Source organism: Larus michahellis, chromosome 17 (genome assembly GCF_964199755.1).
Source record: "Larus michahellis chromosome 17, bLarMic1.1, whole genome shotgun sequence".
In the NCBI taxonomy this organism is placed as follows: domain Eukaryota; kingdom Metazoa; phylum Chordata; class Aves; order Charadriiformes; family Laridae; genus Larus; species Larus michahellis.
In genome coordinates, this window is record NC_133912.1 from 4,259,174 (window position 1) to 4,275,464 (window position 16,291).

Below are 16,291 nucleotides of genomic sequence, written 5' to 3' on the forward strand. Positions count from 1 at the left end.
TGTTTATAGGATATCACAGGAAGCCACAAACATTCCTTTCTGCTGGAGTGATGAGCACGACTGTTCAGGCAGTCTTGCTTAGCACAGGGAAGACGCAGTCAAAGAACCCATTTAAGGAGTTCACTTTCCCTGGTAACAAAAAACCATGAATTAATGATCGGATAGGAGACAGATAATGCTGGGATTGAGGTTTTAGTGTGTTTTTATGTATATTTCATAGACCTGTTTGCTTTTTGATGTTTAAAGCTCTTTGATTATTCTTTTTAATCCTTTTTTCTAGATTTTCTTAAGTGCCAGTTGCAGCCCTGATTCCAACTGGTAGGCTGGAGCATGCGAGCTGTCCTTCCACAGCTAACAAAGACTCACTATGCAGGAGACAACAGATGATCTTTAGGCATTGTTTAAATTTGTGACGGTAACACATGAGGTTCTTTGATCTCACAGTGGAGTCACCTCCACTGTCTGCTGGAAGGGACTGGTCACTTAATGTCGGTGAGAAATACAAACCATCACAGAGGAAAACTGCAAATGTTGTCGTCTCTTTTAAATTTACTTTCATAACGTAAAATTCTGCAGAAATATCCTAACAGTACACACAAACATACAACTAATATTCCCTGTTTAATGGTATACGTGATTGCTTACCTAACAATGCCACCTAAAAGGTCTTCAATTGATTTACCAATACCCAGTTTGCGGGAGCTGCTTACCACTCAGACATGAACTTGACAATTACAAATGGAAACAACATTTCCATTTTGCCCCTGGATAGGGTGAACTCTGAGCAAATAGGAACTCAGTAGCTGTGTTGTACTCAGCCTCCGAGATGCAAAAGCAGGAGGAATTACCAAAATCAACAAGAAACTAATCTCTTTAATCCTGGAAATTTTTAAAACAAGTTTAAATAATTGATACACTGTCAGAAGCAGCCTGAATCCATGGAGGCATGATTAATATTAAATGAGAATGCTTCTCCCTCTCTGTATGGGAAAGGATGGCAAAGTCATAAAACAAATCCTTTGCCCACTTCAGTTGGCATAAGGTAAGTAAAATGCTGGTGAAATTGCTCCAGTTGCTTCTTCACTCCAGATTCCAGACCCAATCTGACCAGTGGTGTGTTGAGGAGAGGGGAGCTCTGCCATCTTTGTTCTTACAGGAGATAGGAACCAGGAAAAATTGGAAACAAAAGGAAAGAGGAAACACACACTCTGAAAATCTATAGTAATAGTCTTCCCCTGTTACCCTGAGCTTTATAGGTATTACGGCTTGGCAGCATCCTGCTTGCCCTCTCTCCTGCGCTGCCCCGCTTCCAGCTGACAATTTTTGGCTTCCCTGCTCTGCTCAGCCTTTTGCCATGTGTTGGGCTGAGAAGCGACTGAGACGCCCGCCACACTGGCATCACCGTATTGGAAATCTGTTGATCATGTATTTGGCCAATCACTGAGAGACAATCAAAGCCGATGGCTCCAGATTGCCATGCGATAGCTTCCCGGTGATGATCCTTCAACAAGATATGGTACGGCTCTCTGAAGCCAGGCAGACCACAGGAAACGCAATTCATTAACCTTGCCTGGGGCAAGACTGGCAACATGTGCAACCCGTAATACAAAATGGCAGTTACAGTGGAAAGTAGAGACGCAACCACAGACAGAGCATGTTCCACTGTGCTAACGCTTCATTTTTCAGTCATGTTAATTCAGATTAAATAAGGCATTTATATCCATATCTACAAAGGTATTTAGATGCTCAAATGCTGCTCGATCCAGCGTCACTTTGTCACCTTTGTGAGTCTGGGTCTTAAGCCTTATTCCTGCAACATAACGCGATATGCTTAATGCTGAGAAGGTCACTGTTCGTATCAAAGTTGCTACATTGCTCACTCTCTTACCAGTGATGACACCACTCTGTCTTCATATATGGTCCTCATTGCAGTAGTATCTGAAGCTTTTCATGCGATTTAAAAGCCAGCAGCTCTGTCTCTGTCTCACTCTTATCTCCCATTCAGAAGCAGGATCATTATCTTCAATATACCTATAAAAATAAGTACTGTGAGATTACTCAGGAAAAAAGCAACCTGTCTCTATGATAGGTAGCAATGCCAGGTCAGACTAGCAGTTACAAAATGCAGCAGAAGAAAAAGAAAGAAAACATATATCACTGCAGAATCCCAGCCTGACATTCAGGAGATGTGCTGGAACGCTGCCTTGGAGCCTTGTGCCAAACGGATGGGTTTTGCTACAACAGTGAGCGGGATTGTACTAAGGGTAATGCTTCCCTTACTATTTAATGTAAATAGGCAGAGTTTTATTAACCTGCCCCTTGTGGTACCTAATAAGGATCATGTCAGAGAAGAGAAGCACTACGAAAATGAATAACAACTTATGTATTATATATGCATGATGATAATCAATACTACTTTGCACTAAAATAGCAGTTGGCATACAAAAATCTCAAAAAAAAATGGAGTAAGAATTCATTCAACAACAACCTAGTCTTTAGAGGCACTTCAGTATTACGACATGCTTTGTTCAGCTGGGACACTTTTTAGACCACAGGGAAAAGACAAGACTTGCCCAAAGACACGTAGCTCACAGTTGACAGGGTTGCGAAAAATAGCCCAAGTTCCTGTGTTCAAAGTCTCATAGTGATTAATACCTAGTGGAGGCCATTATGTTCATACTACTTAAGAAAGGCCATCAGCTTTAAGTCTGCGATTCCTAGATCCTAAGTCCAGTAATTGTGCTTTCTTTAGTGCCGGTCTCTTGAAGAACTAAAGATGAATTAGATGGCAGAACAAGCCATGTGTTAGGTCTAATGGTTGTGACCAATCACGCTGAAAAGTGTCCCTCAAAATGGGATTTCTCTTGAGTTGGGAGGCAATATCATACATCGCCTTTAAATCCACAAAAGGCACGCAGCACAGACAATGCAATAACAGCAGCATGGAGCAAGGCTGTTAGTGAGCGATCTGGCAAACTGTAATTGATACCCAGTGGCAATTTACAAGCATAGGCAGCCACTCTGGTATATTTGATTTAACATAACACTGATGCTGCTGACTGCTGATTGACAGCCTCCTCCATCATGCATGGCAATTGCTGGGAGACTCTGCAACCATGTGGTTCTTGCTGCTGGCCATCAATCTCTACTGTAGGAGGCTCACAGCACATGCACAAGATACCCTTGTGCCAACGGGAAAATTAGCTCCCAGGTCAGACAGGAAACAACTGCAGGTAACAGAGACTGACGTCACTGGGAAAGTCACCAAAACGGCACTGAAAAATTGGTAAGAGTCTTAAATTCTCCAGCAACAGCTGAGCGACTGTGCTTTCGGTGTAGCTCTGCGCTTCCCTGAGGGTTCCTAAGAGACCATCTCACACACATCCATTAAACGCACTGTTATTACAGATGGCAGGGAGACGGAGGATACTTGGCCCTGGGTTGAGAACGTTATTATTTCCTGATCATTAATACATTGAGTAGCTTCTTACAAGCTGAAATATTGCAGAAAAATGTGAAATGCATAAGGAACAGGGCACAAGTTCACTGTAAAAAAATTTCCACCCAGGGACTGATTCCAGGCCATGTGGTTTATGGGATGTCTTAAAGATAGAAAGGCCTGTTCTGTAGGCACATGTTATCTGCCCGGGTCTCTCTCCTGTGCACCGACACCAGTGCACACTTCATACTGAAGATCAGCTTGAGTGCTGAAATAGCTCTTCTGGGACATACTTTTTGTCTGCAGAGTTTCCAGTGCCTACAGATGTAGGCAATATTTGGTGCTTTTTCTAAAAAGCCTTAGCTCCCAGATTAGATTAGCTGAGAAGTTCAGCTTTCAGGCAGAATAACTTACAAACTCTGGAGATTTGAACCTCTGCAGGTAAATACCAAAGCCCTGGCTGCTTCTTCATCTTCCTTTTTTAATTTTAGGATTAGCAGGATCAGATAAAAAGCCTGACTCATGATTTTCAATGTTGCAAGTTAGCAGCTCCAAAGGTCCTTCTCACATAGACTGGCATGTGCTTCTTGAATGCATCATTCTTAATGCTTCTTAATTGCAGTGCATGGGTGTCATGCAGGGAAAGACACGGGCTTTGAAGCAATCATGGCTCTACTCATTTTCAGCCAAAAGCAGATGCCCGGCTGTCCTGAAGTAGCACTGAAGTCATACACACTGAAAATTCTGCAACTCTGATAGGAGAATAATTCCCTGCTCTCTCAGTGCTAATATATTTTTGGTTTATGGTTGGCTGCATTTGCATCTGGCTTTGCAGACTGCCTTCCCCTGAAGCGTCTTTATCGGATTTGCTTGGTCTCACGACTTACTGCATTTTTTAAACTAAGTTCTAAATAACTAAAATAAGCCCCAGGATGGCTCAGTTTGCTGGAGCAAACCAAGGTACAGACAGGAGTATGGGGTAGACCCAGGCGGCTCAGGTGTGACATGAAGAACCTGGAATACACTCCAGGCTGAAAGATATGCCACTGAAAAAGTTCGAGCTGCTCTTCCCTTCCTTGTAGACCAGCAACAGAACCTTGAGCACAACCAAAGCCCACGGCATAAACACTATAAATAACATTAACGGGGCCGCTGCTGGTGACATCAGAGGAGAAATTAGCAAGACTGGCAACTGCAAAGCAGCAGCAAACTGAAATATTTTCACCCCGAGTGCTTTCTGGCAATGGTCTTTTATCTCAGAGGCTGAGTCAGAGGCAAGTAAGGGGGCAGATGACTCGCCCCCATTCAGCCTGCTATCGTGGGACTGTCACTTCTGTCTCACTGCAGGACAGAAGGAATTTCTGGGAGCCATTTCCGACCCCCCATCTCAGACTACATCAATTTTCATTTTACAACAATGTACATATTCAGACAGCACAGGAAAAGTTGTTTCCGTGGGTATTTTTCACTACACCGTGATTCACACTGTGGAGTGTGTGGGGAGGAAATGCTGCCAGGTCCTTAATAAACGCAGTGTCACAACACTCTCTGCAGTGGCTCCTCCTCAATACAGCAGGCATTGCAATGCTGCCACCAGAGCCCCATTTCTCTATTTCCCATAGCATCTCCTGGGGACAAACTAGCCTCATTGTTGCTCTGCGCTGCTCCAAAATCAGGACACCCTATCCTGCATCTTCTTGGGTCAAACGCTGGAGTAGCCTGTTCAGGACTTCTGTTCCTTTCTTGGCAAACACCTCAAACAAAATCTTAGTAGCAAAACTGTTTTACTGCCAAGGTGCCATTCTGTTGGGATTAAAACTGCTCCTAGCCTTTGGATGGGTCCTCCTGAATAATAAAGCCTGTGTAATAAAACAGTCTGTTAATTTTACAGCTAGAGTATGAGTATGAATTGTGGAAGAAAGCTCTTGGAAACAAGCACCGAAGTGGCCATGAGTGCCTTCAGCATAGCCACAAAATAGCTAGAAAGCAAAGGAAGTGCAAATTGGGCAAGGAATGCCCCAACGTAGAGTGTGCTTCAGCACTGCCACAAGAAGACAAAGACACAGGCTTGCTTAATCTGGGTAGATTGAAGAGCACAGGAGCTAAGGACAATAGCACTTCAGCTAGCAGCTAATTTTCCAGGGTCTCAGGCAGGCTTCTGCTGACTCTACTGAGGTCTGTGCTGCCGCAGTTTTGATTTTCTGGTGCCCAAACTCTCTAGCATAAAGATAGCTCGAGTACATCCAGATGTGCCGCATACACAGACCCCAGCTGCAATATCAGCATGGCTTTTAATAGCCCTCTGTGGAAGATAGAAGTGCTGACATGTAACTCCCTCAATCATCTGAGCTCCTCTAGGTGAGGGTGACTTACATCTCCAGAGCCTGATACTGGTTCTTATGCCAGGCTACCAGTACAGACCAAGTGCTACTCCCAGTCATACTGCACCAGGGTCAACCATGCACATATGCACTACTCTACATTGGCACAGCAATGGCAGACAGTAAAACTCCTTATTAGCAGTCATGCACTGGATGCCTGAAAAGGCAACCAAACCCCCAAGAAGATGGCAGAAGCCACATTCATGCCCTGTGTTTCCCAGGCAAAGCTGTTCTGTAATGCCTCCAAAGGAAGCAGGAAAAGAAGTGGGAATCCTGCAGAGTGCTGATTCTAACAACAAAACAAATCCCAAAGCACTTTCTAAAAATAAATGACAAGGGGATAATCAGTGACCTGGCCATTAACTGAAACAGCCATCAATCCTTTCTCTGGAAAGAGTTTTCATGATTTTGAGAGACAGCCTCAGCCTTTTGCAAAGTCTGGCCACAGTTCCAAAATCCAAATTCTCTTCTTTGTTGGGCAAACTGACATTATTTGTGTTGCTTGTTCCCAACTCTTCTCTCCCCTGGCCCTTTCTGCTGCAGTTCACGTTGCTTGGCCCAACCTTGGCAGTGCAGGAGAGGAAACATTCATCAGTGGCAGAGGAGGGCTGGCTCTGACCTTTCCTCTTGGCTGTTTACAACAGCTGTCAAGCTGTTGTTGAAGTCCCTGACAAGCCGTCTTGCCCTTTTCTACAGTCTGAGATTGGGTCATCAGGGATGAAGCTCTTGTCTGCGGACGAAAGCTTGTTATATTATGTTCAGAGACAGAAGGCGACAGTATACAGTGCAACAGATAGCATCAGCAGAGTCTGATACACTCCCTAGTGAAGTGCTGTGAGGTGTCAAGATATGCCTGATGGCAAAGAAACCAAGGTTCCAAGACTTGATATCACTGAGGCATCACAAAAATGACAAGGAGGGAGAGCTGTGAGGTTAGTGTGTTAGTGGTAATAAATTAGGAAGCACCAATTAAAAGTTATCAACTTGCCATCTTATGCTTTTAATATACTGCCTGGTATGTTTGGATTAATGCTTGTACTATGACAGGGACTCTGCTTTGGGAGTTGCTCCAGCCTACCTTTGTAAGCATAATCCCTGCCTTGGAGAAACTCCCATGCATAAAACTAGGTAGGTACTGTTGGAAAAGGAAAGAGAGGCACCATAAAGTACACGATTTTCCATCCAGTCAAGATAAAAGCCTGCTTGCCTGTCCTCAAGGTCACTACTGTCTTCATACTGCTTTGGCGCGTGACTCAGAGCACCAAGAAGAACAAAGGGTTATTCTTCTTTCAAATGGATTCTAATATTTTGCAGTTTAAGGAAGTGACAGAACACAAAGATAAATTCTCATTTCTAGGGAAGTTCAGACATAGATTTGGATCCAAATGTTACCTTACAAATTCATGTGCTCCAATGCACTCCTCTTTGCATTTCTCAGGTTAGATTACCTGGGTTGTGCAACAAGTCCAAGGTCTCCGTCCACAGGTTAAACAGACTTGCTTTATTTTTTTTTCTGTTTTAGTTTTATCTGCCTGCTGCTGTCCTTAATGCCGGATTAATGGATGCAGTGCTTTGTGGTCGGTTTATGTAAATTGCTGGCAGCAAACAACAGTCATAATACACTTTGTTGCAATGAAATGCAGTTTGTAGTGAAATCTATTATAGTTCAAATATAAATTAATTATAATCCCTTCTGCTGTAATGAACCTTCATGTATAATTAACATTTACTGTAGGGGGAAAAGGAAAGGAAAAATCCCCATCTGAATGTTTCAATGTCAGTAATAATTTCCACTTCCCTAATGTCTCTCATAGGAAGCTATATTACAGTTTACCTGTCCCCCTACACGAGACAAGTCACAGCTGTCTTCAGCTGCAGCCAAAAGACGCTGCTGCAGCATGAAGAAAACATGAGCAATTTCAGATCACGCTGTGCTCTGGTCTCCAGGAAATACGGACAGCAGCTCTTTCTATGTCTGCTATATCCAGCGCAGGACTTGGGAGAAAAAAGTGGTGAGAAAAGGGAGTCTTGTGGGTATCAGTAACTGTACCACTTCTGGCGAAGATGTTAGACTCGGGAATGAGTTTCCAGACCCAAGGTGCTGGAATCCATGTGGCACTTAAAAGCTGACCTTGCCCATGTCCCATAGGCACAATCTCATGCCCAACTCATTCGCCCAGCAAGGAGCTCTGCACACAACTGCACTCCAATGCTCTTGAACAAAATATTTCTACTGGAGTTGAGTTTGCTCGACATGGCAAAATTCACTGCTCAAACACTGTAATAATGGCACTGTAAATTACAGGCACTTCATTCAGCCTGGATCACCTGCTTCAAAAGAACTGGTTACTGACTGCTTAAGGACTTCCAAAACCAGACTAAAAGAAGGTGAGAACAGCTCTTGTGAGAATAGAAATGTTGATGGCTCAGTGTCTGAATTTGTTAAGGGCACAGGTCAGCATAAACGCTGGGAAACTAAGGCTGGTAAATAAAAATTTGGAGGACCCTTCCCCCTTACAACAAAGCCTCCTGCTCCCAATCTCTAATGAGAGTCAATTGCTGCTGATAAATTTTATATAATAGCTTTTTGCTTGTTCTGCAAATTAAGCAGAAAAATTGCCTATTAAAAGGAAAACTGGGGCGATTCTTAAAACTTTGTGTAACCTATTTAGCTGCTCAGGTCAGATGCAGGGCGAAATCCAAAGTCTCCTTATTAATTTTCTGCAGGGAGCAGCAGTTTCCACTGCTGAAGCAATGTCTTGCTTCAGAGACCCAGCAAGAGCTGATTTCAGAACCACATCAAAGCTGGTTGGTATCAGAGGGGCTGGATTAGTTCCTCTGCTGATGCTTAGATAACTGTCCTTCAGCACAGCACACTGCCCTCTTCTAACCATTTTCCTGCTGGCTGACTGGTCACCCACACAAGATGTATTTGTTTAAACCAGCAACAAAGATGGAAACTGCCAGGCTTGAGCCTTAGAGCCTCTTTTTAGCCAGGACCTGTCACAGTAGCTCTTTGCTCTCCGGTGCCTTTCTGACCCAATCCTGCCCTTCAGCAGTCATCTCCATAGTGACATAGACTGCATTGAGCTTACTTAACCCTGAAGCTGAAACCCACAACGCCTAGCAGAACTAATCTTCTGGAGGACGTGAGCACCGCCTACTGACTCATTTCACTCTGGGGCATAGGATGGCACCAACTTTTACTTACTGCTGGGCTTGGCTGCGATCTGGAAGTGAAACAATGCAGGCTCAGCCCCAACAGACACACTGAAATATCCTCCCAAAGCTTTCTTACAAATCACAGTTGTATATTCACTTTCCATATCACTCTCTCCCTGAATGTTTATCTTCATTGTCTGCATGCTGACCCTGTACAACTCCCACAGCTGCATTTGCCTCCCTATGTTCATCCCTCTGTTCTATCACTCCCACATCATGCACGTTCATCCTTTCCCATGTCCCTTCCTGCTCTGCACAGGCTTCACTCCACTTGCTTTCTCTTCCCCTTCCTCTACAGTGCTTCACAAAGCGGGGCTCAAATCTCACTGGAGGCCAGCCTAGCGAACCGTTATTTCTCTTTGCCAGGACCCATTCCCTCCTTTCCACTATTCTACCTTTGTCATTGCATATTTTTTTTTAAATTGGCTCTGGACTGCAGATATTTATTTGCAGTAACACTCAGAGAGCTAAAGCTACCAGGAAACTAGCAGCAAGAAGCATAAGCAGTTTGTTGGTCAAGCTGGGATGGAGAGCACCTGGCTGTAGGTTATGAACAGCTAAGAAGCTGCTGGTCACTCTTTTGTTGCCCTTTTCATCTGCAGTTATTAAAGATGACACCTTTTTTTGGTTTTGCTTTTAAATCATCCACTTAATTCATCCTCTCCCCTTCCGTTAGATGAGGTAGTACCAGATTTACAGAAAGCTCCAAATTACAAACTTGGCTGTGAGTTCTTCTTATTGTCTCCTAATTGGCTCATTTTTCTTTCTCTACCCAGAGCATCACAAGACAGCGTCAGCTTTCCACATGTTTAAGAGGCCATAAAACGCTAGCGTGCCCTGGTGATGCTGCAGTCTCCTCCAACTCAAGATGCTGCCAAGTGAACAGTCAGCATTACCCATCAGTGAGGTCAACAGCTGATAGCTCCTTATTCTTCCTCCACTGGTTTTGCCAATAATTGGACCTTATATGTCCTGTCTCTCTGCTGGGCTTGATGCACAGCACTGCCAGACCTAATCATGAACGCAGACATTGCTCCACCGTATTCCTGTATTGGCATCCATCCTGCCTGCAGTCTGCTGCTCTCCCCATCCCCCTGCTCCATCTCATCCATACGAATAGGCAAACATGCAGAGATGCAACTGAACGTAATGCAGTTGAATCCGATTACTCCACTACTTACTGACCGCAGGATTTAACAGCTCATTTATCTGCTTCTGATACAGGTCCCTTGCGTTTTATTACCTGCATGAGATCCCCACTTAAACCCAGGCTGTGCTTTTCTTCCTGCTCTCTCCCTGGGTGTCTGAGTGCTGCTGAAAACAATTCCAAGTGTCTTAGCTGATCAATGGTATCTCCCAGCTAATCTCATGCTCCTGACACGTGTGGACCACTTGCTTATCCTTCCCCAGCTGAGACAGAATTACCCATAGATTTGCTAAACCCACAATGTGCCTCCAACACAAAAAAAAGAGGAGGAGGAGGGGGCAAAAAAAAAAAGGAAAAAGTATCAGTAAAGGTCGCCAGATCTAACCTTGGTCTGCTTCAAAAGCCACTTGCCCTTCAAGAGCAGCATCCAGAAAGCACAAAAAATAAGTGGTATCTGGACCTGCATAACAACATAACAGAGTCCTCTTCAGCATTAATGATTCAGCCATTGTCAGCTCCAGCAACTATCAGGTCTCACAGGGATAAATGCAGTGGGGACAGATATTGTTTATATCTTTTAATTCTGGATGAGTCTGCTCTGAAACCTCAATGGTTCTTCATGCTGTATACACACAGAAATTAATTAAATAACCTCTGCTGGCACTAAATAACCACTGCCCCTTGGAGAAAACGTTCTAACTTGACAAGGGGAGGTGGTTCTAGTAAAGGCTTTATTGACAGACATATGCAGAGGGACTAATGCACGTGACACAAATTTAGACATTCTTTCAACCAAAAAAACAAATTAGAAAAAATGAAACATATTTTTGGCATTTTTCTTTTTTAAACTAACCCTTTCTTTTTTCCATCACCAAGATCTTTTATTTTAAAAATATGCCAAATTGAAACACAATGGATAACCTCCCTCCCTCTTCCTCCAAAACAAATCAATGTTTCATTCAACCTGAAACACATATTTCCTTCTTTGCTTTCCCTCCACCCTGTGGGAAAGTAACAAATGCTTCTTTCCCCAAAAGTGTGCTTTCTGCTTTTCAGCACATTGCTGAATATAAACACTGATTATTTACACAGCTCCATTTATTACTTTTTTTGCTAGGGAAACCAATGCACAGCAAGGCAAACCTGTTGCACAGTTAGAAAAAAGCTGCACAGCAAGCTCCAGTGCTCTTCTCCAGGGGCATCTCACTGTCAACCAAGCCAGCGCTGATTCCTGGCCATACCGCTCCCACACACCCAATACCCACTTGCCACAAACAACACTCTACTGTGGAAGCCCATTTATGGCTCACTTGCAGAGCCCTAGGAGCACAGGGAGAAAATGCTCAGTGTTACCAGGGCACAAGCTAGATGAGCTTTCAAGATCGAAAATGGGTAGCTATGGTTTGACAAGGTTAGAGCCAAAAGCAGAGTATTTTTACTCTGATATTTCTGCCTCTGGCTAAGCAGAGAAGGAAGACTCACTTATGGTCATGTGCTCCTCTCCCGTTCTTCAGTTTTTCTATGTACTGAGCTATGTCAATTGATCGATGCTCCTCCTGAACCTATGGCAGAGATCTGGCAAGGCATTTCTAATGCTCTCCTAGCTTCATACTACCTGAGCACATTCCTGTACATTCAGGTAAGCAAACCCCCACAATTCATGTTATATTTATGACTACCCCACATGTTAGCACTAATTGGTGAGAGCAGCAGCATAATTCCTGGCAGCCAGTTCAGCTGATTACATAGTATATTACTAGACATAGCTTCATATTTGTATCACTCTATGAATTAACTTTATCTGCATCAGATCCATAGACACAAAACATTAAAATAAAGTGGGAAGCAGAGCTTTGGAACCATCTACAAGAATGAGATAACTATTTCACCCTGAGTTTTAATTAAAATGGGCTTAGCCACTTCATTTTATTTACTTTTTTGACAGCCATCTTCCATTTTCTTCCTAAATACAATCTACTGCCATTTTTCAGTGCCATTGTAGGGTCAGTGACCAAAGTACAGAAATAAAAATCACATGACTGAATTACTGCATTTTCCAAACACTTAGCATTTTATTGCTAGTAGCTAACTGCATTCAGAGAACATCTGCTTTCAGTTCGTAGTGCAATCTCCATCTCAAACTGCAGCTATAACTGTTCCTAAGGAGCCCAAAGAGACAGGCCATAGCATTAAAGACTGACCTACTTCCATCAAAGAGTTGTTATCATCTCTTTTTCCTTTTCTCGCCTTCCATTCACTTTGCCGCTTGCAGCCTTCCCTTCCCAAACTGGCTTCTGTTTCCAGAAAAAAACGCCACCACATGAACCTACACTAACCTGTGACCGGCGAAGGAAGACACACTGGAGGCTGAAGGGAATGGCAGGCTCACAGTAACCTCACATCAGGAAGCCACAAGGGCAAATCTACACATGTGTAATTTCTTCTGAACTTGCTGAAATGAGCAGCAGATCCCCTTGGAGGTTTCAGAGAAGCCCTTAAGAACAGGGGTCTAACTCTCTGCCTGTCTTCACACTGCGGACAGACTCCTGAAATCCTCATGGATTTCACTGGAAAGAAATAAGCTGTCCAACATATCCTAGTCTCTTTAGCAAAAACTGTCCCTGTCATCATTTTCTGAATGGACTGGATATCTATATGATAAAAGCAAAATAACTCCCAGCACTGGAAGAGCGTTCCAGCTATTCCCTTTTTTCATTCTGCATTATAAACTCAAACACTAACTAGCCAACTGGCAGCCACCTTCACAGAGAACAGCAAAGCCTTTTCTTTATTTAAAGGTTGTGAATGCAGGAAACACGATGGTGTATGCAGAAAACAGAACAGCATTTCAGTATAGGATTCCTGACATAATGAGAGAACTGGCAGTAAATAAAAGTCAAGATGAGAATCAATAGCTTGTAAAAGAGAAAAGGAACATCAAAGGAAATGCAAGAATACAGAGTGGGAGAAGGTAAAAAACCTCCACTTTCTTCTTACAGAAACTAAATTTGTAGAGGTTTGGGCTTAATCCAAGGCTGAAAGAAAACTGTAACACAGCTATCACCGATTTCACCACCCTTTGGATCAGGTCCTCTTTTTTTTTATTTTTATTTTTTATTTTAATTCAAACTTCCTGTGCATACTTGTGAAATAATACATGTGATACCTTTGGAAAGGACCAACAGTAAATCCCCACTTTCCTCCCAAGTTATCAGCATAGCAAAACCAGGCTGAACGGGCTCAACTATACCACGGAGACAGCTCCTAAAACAGCAGTTCACACATCTCAGCTCTGGGTTCTCTTCTGATACTGAGGACCTGTAGCACAAAGCGGGGTCCCTTCTTTGCAGTTCAGTGGTAATTGCAATTAAATGGAAGGTTTGCAATGAAAGCAAACACGGTAATGGAGTTAATTTTAGCAAACCACTAATGAGCAATACACCAGCCTCCTTTTTTACCCTTATGGCCAACCTCCTAATGTGTCTTCTCTTGCTTTATTGAAATCATTAACAACTAACCCGCTGTCCTCCTTTTGGAAAACACATTTCTTCCAGATTCTGCTCCGCAGGGATCTGAAAGAGCTTTTCCAATCAACAATTCATTGAATGAAGTCTCCAGAAATCTCCTGTTGTCCTTTCCATCCTGAGCTGACCTTGAGCTATTTAAACCTAGATGGATTTCAACTCCATAGTCCCACCAGCCTACAGATCCTCCTCCCCGCCCTCCACCTGGGATAAGAGAGGCTTTTCAGAACATGTTAGAGGAGGTCTGCTAAATGATGCATTGAAAAGAGCTGGAGGGAAAAACAACTTTATCATCTTGTGGCTTGAGCAGAAGGGGATGGGGTTCCTCAGTGCTTTAAAAGATAATGAAAAAAAGAAAAATCCAGGCAGAGAGCAATGCAAAAGGGAGAATTAATACTTTTTGACGGATGAATAAAAATGGGTTCAACAGAGAACAAGGACCCAAGAGAGTCCTAGGCACTGCGTGTTCAGATTAATGCAAATTTGATTCTAGTACAACTTTTCCTTGGAAGACGAAAAGGGTAAAGGGGTTCAGGAGAAAAGCTCGGTCCAGCTGCTGAGGAGATATACTGTGAAGGAGCCCCAGAGTGAGACACTGGAGAAGTTCCTGTTCAGAACTTAGATCCAGCAAGCTAAACAATAGAAGTTCTTCTGGTGGTTGAGGCTGTGGTTCACTCAGTGGTCCCTTAACTGAATTAAAGTTTAGCGTTTTTGATATGCATTCTGGTACAGACGTTTGTAGTAGATGCAAGATGGGAACAAACGCAATAGCTCATGAATGTGGTGTATCCTTGCAGCTGCTCACAGTCTCCAAGCAGCGTCAGGAATTTCAGTGGTGGGTCTGTGTATGCTGCCAGAGCTCCAAGGGAAGGGGCTATATGTTTTCATCATTTGGTGTGAATACCAGTGAGCAACTTTCACTAATGCCATTGCATTCCTCCAAAACTACTGTCTCTGCCAAAACAAGAAGAGCAATTTATCCACAAACGATCAACATCTGAAAAGTTGCCAAATGCTCCACACAAGGTCACAATGCCAGCCGGACTCTATTACTGTGAGACAAGAGATCACAGAGAGCAGAAGCTGTTCCATGTGCTTGCATTAAGGATCACGATTTGCGTAACCCTGTGTGATGGATCACAGGAGGAGACACTATTGAAAGGACAGGAGATCAAAAGGGGCAAAACAGGACAAACCTTCCCAGCAGCATCCTCCCGTGCTGAGCAGTTACTCCCTCCGTCCTTGGAAACATGCAGTTACATTACTTAAAAAGAGTCAGGTCAGCATTTCTCAGTGGGGCAAGCCTCCTTAGTTCAGACATTTCTCAAGCGCTCATTTATTCAGATCTTTGCCCTGCTGGAATAACAACTAGCAGAAGAACAGATTCTGCTCCTGTACCACCCTGTGTCTGGAGCTATTCAGTTGCTTTAGAAATCTCAGGAATTAAATGCAAATATTCAAGGAAATCTCAAGATAGTGTGGCACCCTACCTCCAGCCCTCCTCCAGGAGATGCTGATTTCCATTGTTCTGGGTCAGTGTGCTTTTGTATATGATGAATATTTATATAATAACATATATTAAAAGCCAAAGGTAATAACTGTGCAAGAAATGATGAAAGTACAGTGCCGGGTACAGTAAGCCAAGGCAGCAATGCCATTATACACCCGCTTCCTTATTCCCCTGCTAAAAACATAAGTATTTTAAATCCTAGTGGGTGTGAAAATTAAGGAACTAACAAATTTGCAGAGCTCGCAAAGGCACGAGCAGTGTAAACTCCTATCGTACAATTCAACACAATTATAGTTCAGTAGTCTGAAAGGTTATTAATCCCTGTACAGCTGTGCCAGTGCCTCTGAATCATATCCTGCCACAGCACGGTTATTCCACAAAGCTCTGCCCACGTACTACAATTTTTGCCTGCAAGTAGCCTGCTGGCTGTGAAGTCCTTTCAGAGCTCTGCCCGCTCAGCCCACACCTTCGCAAGAGCATCATATTTGGTTCGCATTCGTCGCTACATCCCCTCACACCTTGTTAATGGAGTCACTCTCTACACCTCTTTCCCAGCTCCCTCATGTTTCTGGGGGTGCCAACCCTCATCCAGCACAAGACATCAAAATATCCAGTGAATCCCAAGCAGTGTTTTCCAGGTTTTCACAATGTTTTCTTGTACTGTGCATTTATCTAAGCTCATGAGGCTCTCCTTCTATCATACAGTCTTTAAAAACCGTATACCAACCACTGCCTAACAGGACAACCCTCGCACAAGTTCACCTTGCACAGGAGCTGTTTTCTGGTCACTCATGCAGACAATCCTCCTCTATCTACGCATTTCACATGGCATCAGGCAATTTATTCACAAAACCAATGACTTGAAGACTGGGACTTTGCCCAGTAGGAGTGAGAAACAACAAGCCTCGCTCACTCACATTGCTGCAAACACCCCTGAAGCAGAAGCAGTAAATTTTTGCCTCAAGCCCTTCTGGTCACAAGTTTGTATATATTAAACAGCATCACTGGACAGTGCCCAGCAACTTAATAGGCAGTTATATTTCCTGAAATTGACTGTCATGTCTCCTC